This window comes from Bacillus rossius, chromosome 10 (genome assembly GCF_032445375.1).
Source record: "Bacillus rossius redtenbacheri isolate Brsri chromosome 10, Brsri_v3, whole genome shotgun sequence".
NCBI lineage: Eukaryota > Metazoa > Arthropoda > Insecta > Phasmatodea > Bacillidae > Bacillus > Bacillus rossius.
In genome coordinates this window covers 37,984,526-37,991,827 of record NC_086337.1, presented here as the reverse complement: position 1 = coordinate 37,991,827, position 7,302 = coordinate 37,984,526, and positions in this window count along the sequence as shown.

Below are 7,302 nucleotides of genomic sequence, written 5' to 3'. Positions count from 1 at the left end.
CCACTATAAGAAATAAACATGGTGGACTACATACGTTTTTAAAACTTCCACAACACAAAACAAAATTTTTATAAATATATATACATCTGAAATTATTATTTCCAATATGGCATCGTGGCCATGCGGTTAGCATTGCTGACTACCAATCCAAAGGTTAACGGATCGAAGCCCCACCGCCGTTATACCTTCGTTTTTTTACTTGTAAAAATAAATACGGCGCACACAACACTACAAAAGTAATAAACATATTTGAATTAATGAGTGCAATTAAAAGTAAATTTATCAATTAAATTGTAGACTTCATTTCACTACTTCTTTGTAACCATACAAAATAGTGATAATTCAATAAAAATTATTCAATTTTATTCATAAAAGTATGTAGAGGTAGATTTTATCATACAAAAGATAGAAAAATTAAAAAAAAATTACTTCCTCAAAGAATAACATATTTTTAATGTCTAAATGGTTTTGTTGCAAAAACTTATTACGGCTCAGTCTCAGGCCGAATTGGATATTTAATTTTCTTCTCGATCAATCTTCATCAATGTTTTGTTATGACGTCACGTTAAACTAACTAACGTCCGTAAACCAACTTTACAGACAACCAATTTTTTTTTTTTTAATTTGAACCAGCTGGGAATAGAACACTGATCACTTTAATCACATCTTAATTTTAAAACAGAATTTATATTGCACAAGATTCACACTACATTTTTTACATAGTAAAATAAAAGGAATGTAAAAAAAAATTCTAGTTCTACCTTGCATTGGAAATACTAGTTATATAAATAATGTTAGAAATACAGTAGACTCCAAAATAGTATTTTATAAGCTCTCTAATATATACCTATACCTCACTTAGCACGACTAATTCATTCCTAAAAATGCTTGTGTTTTTCGAAATCGTGTATTCTGAAGCATTAGTTTCCATAAATAGCAAGGCTAATTTAATTAATGTGTTCCAAAATTGTGAACGAAAATATACTTTACGTAAAATAAATGCGTTAAACAACACTCAACTATAAATATGTCACACCATTTATCATTATATGCCTCCCATCACACTTTGTAAGACAAATACGACTCCGCATAATGGGAGATACGTGGTTATGTGTACTTTATCGTCAGTCGGCTGGCTGACTTGCCCGCCCGGGCGTGGCCAACTCACGTCGCGTACCTTTCCAAACCATCCTTTTCTGACAGTGAAACCAATATTACTGTCCGGATGATTACATTTTAATTTTTCAAAAAACAAAGTGCTTATTTGTGTATCACCACCTGGTTAACACCAATCCTGTCAGGCCAATGATAATTTTTTTCATTGCAACATTCATTTAACAACCTTTTCCACCTGAATCATCTGTTAATTTCTGTTCCGGTATCTAATGTCAAATATATTCCAGCTAGTGAGCTAGTACAACCAACAGCATCAGACTTGTATTAAATTTGGTAAGAGTCCTTATTTCGTACGATTGTGCACACAGTTGACTTGCTTAAAACTAAAGTGTGACCAACATAAGCGTGGCCTTCGTGACAATCTGCGCGCCGTAATACTTCTAGTTTTGTCTCAAATACTTGAACACGATGTAATAATATGAGTGATCAAACACGTACAGTTACCGGCAGCTGAATGGGCATTCATGGCTTTTGTTTGAGTGAATTCCCTGCCACTGGCTAGACTGAGTTCACGGCCCGGTTTGTGGCCAGGCAACAACGGTACGGCATACGCTCGGACGTAAAAACATTTGGTCCTTTACACTCCATAGCCGCAATTGAACTTGCCATAGCAGATGTTTGTACAAAGCCGATAGCGTAGACAGACCTGCGCGCGCATCTCTTCTCCCCTTGTTTTGCTAACGGTATCCCACGGCACATCTGTTGTGTACAGAAATTGAAACAGACTTTGTGGCGTCATGCTCGACTTTTTTTTTGCCCGCCGAGATTTCATGCTAACTGAAATTTACAGACGTGCTAAGTGAGGGATAGGTGTACCTGCAATACTTAAGCTTAACAAAGCATTTTAACTCTAACTATTTTAAATTTATAATGATAGGTAAGTAGTTGTCAAATACTTTAGTAAATTGCTGAAGAACCGTTACTAAATGACTTGTTATGCCACATACAACTTCCCTCTTCACCTAAGGAAATTTAAACAGAGCTGTGTAAAACTTTAATCTAGTGGCCAGTGCCACATCAATTTTCAGTAGCTTTTAAGTTTTAGAAAAATGTATGCATGGAGTGGAATTTTAATGACCCAACACAACATTTATTGAACTTGCCACATCATGATTGATGGAATTGAGAACTGGCACATGAATATAAGAATTTCACAAGCAAATTAAAACAAACCTTTTATTCTTCTCATCAGTTAAATCACTTATTAATAATAGGCTTGACAACATTTTTCATCTCACAAAATGCAACTGCATACAAACAAATTTTAATATACAAAAATCCATATAAACTTAAAACACTGTCAGAGAGCAAATACATAAATGCAATAAGATTCACTTTATACATAGGATGAAAAAACAAACAAAATACGTAAATATGTAATGAATTTTTCACCAGTCATATTAAGTCCTAAACATTAAGTAGCAACTTAACAAAACGAAAGTTTAATTAAAGTACCTACTAGTTAATCCTAACACTTGTAATCAACTCCTGACAATTGTCAGTGTACTCAACTGCATAAAATTAAACTTTCATATAGCCTGACATAGGTATTCTTGTTCCAACTAACAACATACAAGGTACAAGGACAAATAGTTTCATTTTCTAACATCCCCATTGCTAAAAGGCCACCCTAAGATTACATACATTTAAATTTTTTTAAAGTGGTGCACACCATGATCACTGGAGTTATTAAAATGATTCACTGCTTTCTAAATCACCAATTGTGGGTGAATTTCTGTGTCTTAACTTCTTTTACTCTTAAAAAAAAAATCAAAATGAACATGTACTACATATCATTTGTTACATCAATAACATGATAACGGTGATAAGCTAAGAAAACCGATACATGGTTTTTGACAGTGGTAGATTTATGATAACCAAGATAGTTTCTCACTATCTCTATCTGCAAAGAAACTGGATCTTAGTAAATATCTTTTAAAGTGTTGCAACTAGCTGAGAATGCACTATTATTATCATCGTAGATTTATGATAACCAAGATAGTTTCTCACTATCTATCTGTGAAGAAAATGGACCATAGCAAATATCTTTTAAAGTGTTGCAACTTGCTGAGAATGCACTTATTATCATCATCCAATAACAAAATACAGGCAAGTCAACCCGGTTTCTGTAAATTACTGGCAATCTGAAGTTAATCTAAAGATAAATATTTATCTACACTTTCATAATAGCACAGTGATGAAATATGTAAGTCAACAAAGTGCAATATTTCTAACTACATTCAACAAACCTAGCTAGCTTCATGGCCAGGACAAGGGTTTGATTCCCCACAGTAGCAGGATATTACAATTCAAGGTTACAAATCTGATTATTTATTCATATACATATTACTTTAAAGTCATGAGGACTGGCCCTTCAAAGACAGTATCTTCGTTTAGAAAGCAAACATTTCGCCAGCGGTGTCAGCCCTCTCGGCCTCGATGGTCCCAAACAATCGATTAGCTCTCTGATAGCGAGCATCCTGACATCCTAGTTACTGCAACACTTAGTTTGCATTGCGTTAGACAGAACCTACTTGAACACTGTAACCTGCCAACTCACTTACTCATTTTCACATTACGACCTTAGAACATTTTTTTTCAAATGCAGAGATACTTAAAAGATTAATTTTATTTGTCCCGAAAAGTGAGACATGCTTATTACAAATCATTATATTGATAAAGTGCATTATGTATGTCAAAATGTCAATAATTAGTATCATGGAACTTTTAAGCATCATATTTGTTCAAAAATATGCTATTTTTTTAATAAACTGATTACATAAAAAAATAAACAATGACACCAAAATCTCCTGTTTGAAAAATAAAATTAGCCAAAGTGTCATATTTGTTGAATTTCTTGAGCCATTATGAATAAACAGAGTTCATAAAAATTAAACACAATAACACCGAAATCTCCTGGTTTAAAAGCAAAATTGACCTATTAATAAAACCATAAAATCTTGTATATACCCATAAGGAATGTAGTACAATTCTAAATAACATACACTGTCTTCAATATGGCATCCCAATGGTTTGGCACATTTTGTAACCAGGCACCAATCAAACTGCTAGCATTCAGATTTTTTTTTGTGGATTCCTTTGCCGCCAGGTTACATTTCTGTCAGTTTTCATTTCAGTGCAGTGTTTCCCGTTCTCTAGCGGATTACCAGGGTTGGCACAAAAAAAGTTTTTTTTTAAAAATTTTTTTGTTTAAACTGGTTTTTTTTAGGTACAAACCAAGTTTTTTTTTGTTACATTAGTAATTTAGGTTCTCACCTCTCACTATGTTCAAATGAAAGCCATACAACATCCTACTTTCTGCCACTCATGTTGAACCAGAAAACATATAACGTCAAAGAACTGAAGTCCAGCAAATCTGCAATTCTGACTGGGATTTAACCACAGAAAGGGTATTTCTCCACAGGAGGAGGATTCTCCATGAAATGGGTGTTTCCCACAGAATAGGGATTTCCACAAGAATTAGAATCAACTAATTTATTAATAATTTTAATTTTAGAGGAGTACATATTTAGCTTTGTATAATTTACAACTTATTCAGATTCTTTAAATTATAATATCTTGATTAGCATATCTATTTTTTTTGTTCCTGTAAATCACAAGAAACATTAATGACAAATATTTGTTGTTATTAGAGTTCATTCAAAATTTTGATATTTTATTAAAAAATACATTAAGTATTAAAAAAATTATTTTATAAAAACCACTTGGTTTAAACCAGCCAACCCTGCAGGTTACTTTTCACATCTGGTACTCCCGTTTAAACTATATAATCCGGCAGACCTTTCACTGTATGTGCTGCATCTTTCATACATATTCCATTTGCAACCAACTACAGTCAAACCTCAATAATACAAACATGAAGGGACCATACTTTTGTCTCAATGAGTTTTGCACTAACCAAACTATAACAAAATTTAATCACAATATTTATGCAATTTCTAAATAAAATTAAAAAAAAGTTAAAGCTTGCACACAAATTCATACTGCACCAAATGTACTTTTTTTAGGGATTGAAAAATACAAATTTAGGATGTGGATGGAAAAACTTATTCCTCCTGTCTCACACTCAAAAGGTTTTAAGACAGAAGAAAAAAACTAAGGTCTACATTATTAGTTATTACCTACAAAAATACACAAATACAACCATCCATTCGGAAGAATAAAATTTCTAAGCTTTTTTCCTCCCAACCTAGAATGAACCAAAGCAATGGCATCTGTATTATTTTAGTTGAAAAGTCACATTGTTTCTTTACATTATTCTGAGACACGTGTATTAGCCATCCTTCACTACTTGTAATTGTTTAACCTTGGAACAAGAAACAACTTTGTAGTACATAATAACCATACTTTCGTATTAAATAGATTACTTAGCACCACTATGTAATTTCTAAGGACCGTGAAAACAATTATTAAGAGTTTTGCATTAAAAGCGATTTGAATAATGAGGTTTCACTGTAGTGTTAACAATCTAACTAATAGCAGCTAGGTGTAACATGGACGTAAGGGTCATATCATCAGTGGACAAACACTAGTTTAGACACACAATCTGAGCAACAGTTCTCATAAATTAAAGTCCGGCCAGGGTGTTGGCATGACCCTCACATCTTGAGCACGACAAGTTAGTGTACATGGCTACCAAAGATCCCCTAGGCACAATGAAAATTAAGAGTCTGTGGAAATAAGTGCCGCCTTGAGACCTGTATACAGCATGCAACAAGATTCCACCATCTTGGGGGAATTGTCGAGAAGTATGTACTGAGACAGTATCAGTTAAGTACATTTTTGTGTCACAGTGAAATAAATTGTACACTTTATGAGCCCAGCTCTAGTTGAACATTAATATAAAATACATGACATTTGGTGAACTGACAAGCAAAATAACTGAATTAGGTATAGGTAATCTGAGAAATTAATTTCAGATTTTTTTTTAACTAAACCAGTTATGTATCTAGATCAGTGATGGCCAACTGGCGGCCCGCGGGCCAGATCCGGCCCGTGGTAACGTTTTATGTGGCCCGCAAAAACTATCCGTCGAGACGAAAACACACTTATGCAACGGCTGTAAAATAGCTGGAAAATTTCAAAAATAAATGTGGATTTTAAGTCGTTGAACAGTGTCCAAAAGCCACAGTGCTCTCACTAAGTACTAGAAAAAAAAAAGATAAGTGCATTTATAAAAGGTGTCTGTTTTTTTAAGAAATTCTTAGAATTATTTTTCTCTATTTAGTCAATTGTAATAGAGTTCATAAGTAAAAGTAAACAGAACATACAAAACATGTGTTTTCTTTAGAATTCCGTAAAATTGTAAAAATTATATCAGTGCGTGGTTTGGCCCTTGAGTGTACTTTGAAGTGCTATGTGGCCCCTGAAGTCAACGAAGTTGGCCATCACTGATCTAGATAAGCAAGTCAAAGAGTAGAATGACAATATAAATTCAAGAATTTAAGTACAAAGAGCATACATTTTTGAGTGAGATTTAGACTGATTCAATGTAAAAAAAAAAATAATAAAAAAAAATTAACTTACTGTTTAAAGATGTAACTCAAGTCCAAAAGTCACTAAATTTCTACATTTTTTTCATATTTAAAATATGCACAATTACTTAGAGAAATGAGAGATTTTAAAACTTCAACTCCATCTTACAAGTCATGACTGTTTTTTGTTTTGTCATCTTATATAGTATTAGCTAAGGGCTATTTCTGTAAATTTTAACACGTTTCCTCCTTTGTACATTGTCGCTTAAGAAGCAAATTTTTCAGGAGAGCTTAGTAACTTTAAGACAATGCTGAAACTGAATATGTTAGATAAAAGACCATAGCAGGCCATTCTGTTCGATTTTCAGAAAATTAACTTTGTAAGAAGAACCTAAATGCTTTAATTTCATGGAGAAACAAAACACTAATTTTAAAAAAAGTCACTTAAGCGGTGTTGTTTCTTAAGCAACAACATTTTAAACAAGTATTTACTTAGTGTAACTTAGTGGGTGTAAAATAGGGGGGTCCCTGCAAGTACTAGAAAAATATTCAAAATTTGTGAATAATTTGATACCTATTCATGAATAGGCCAATACCATATGAAACACTATCACAAAAAACATTATTGACA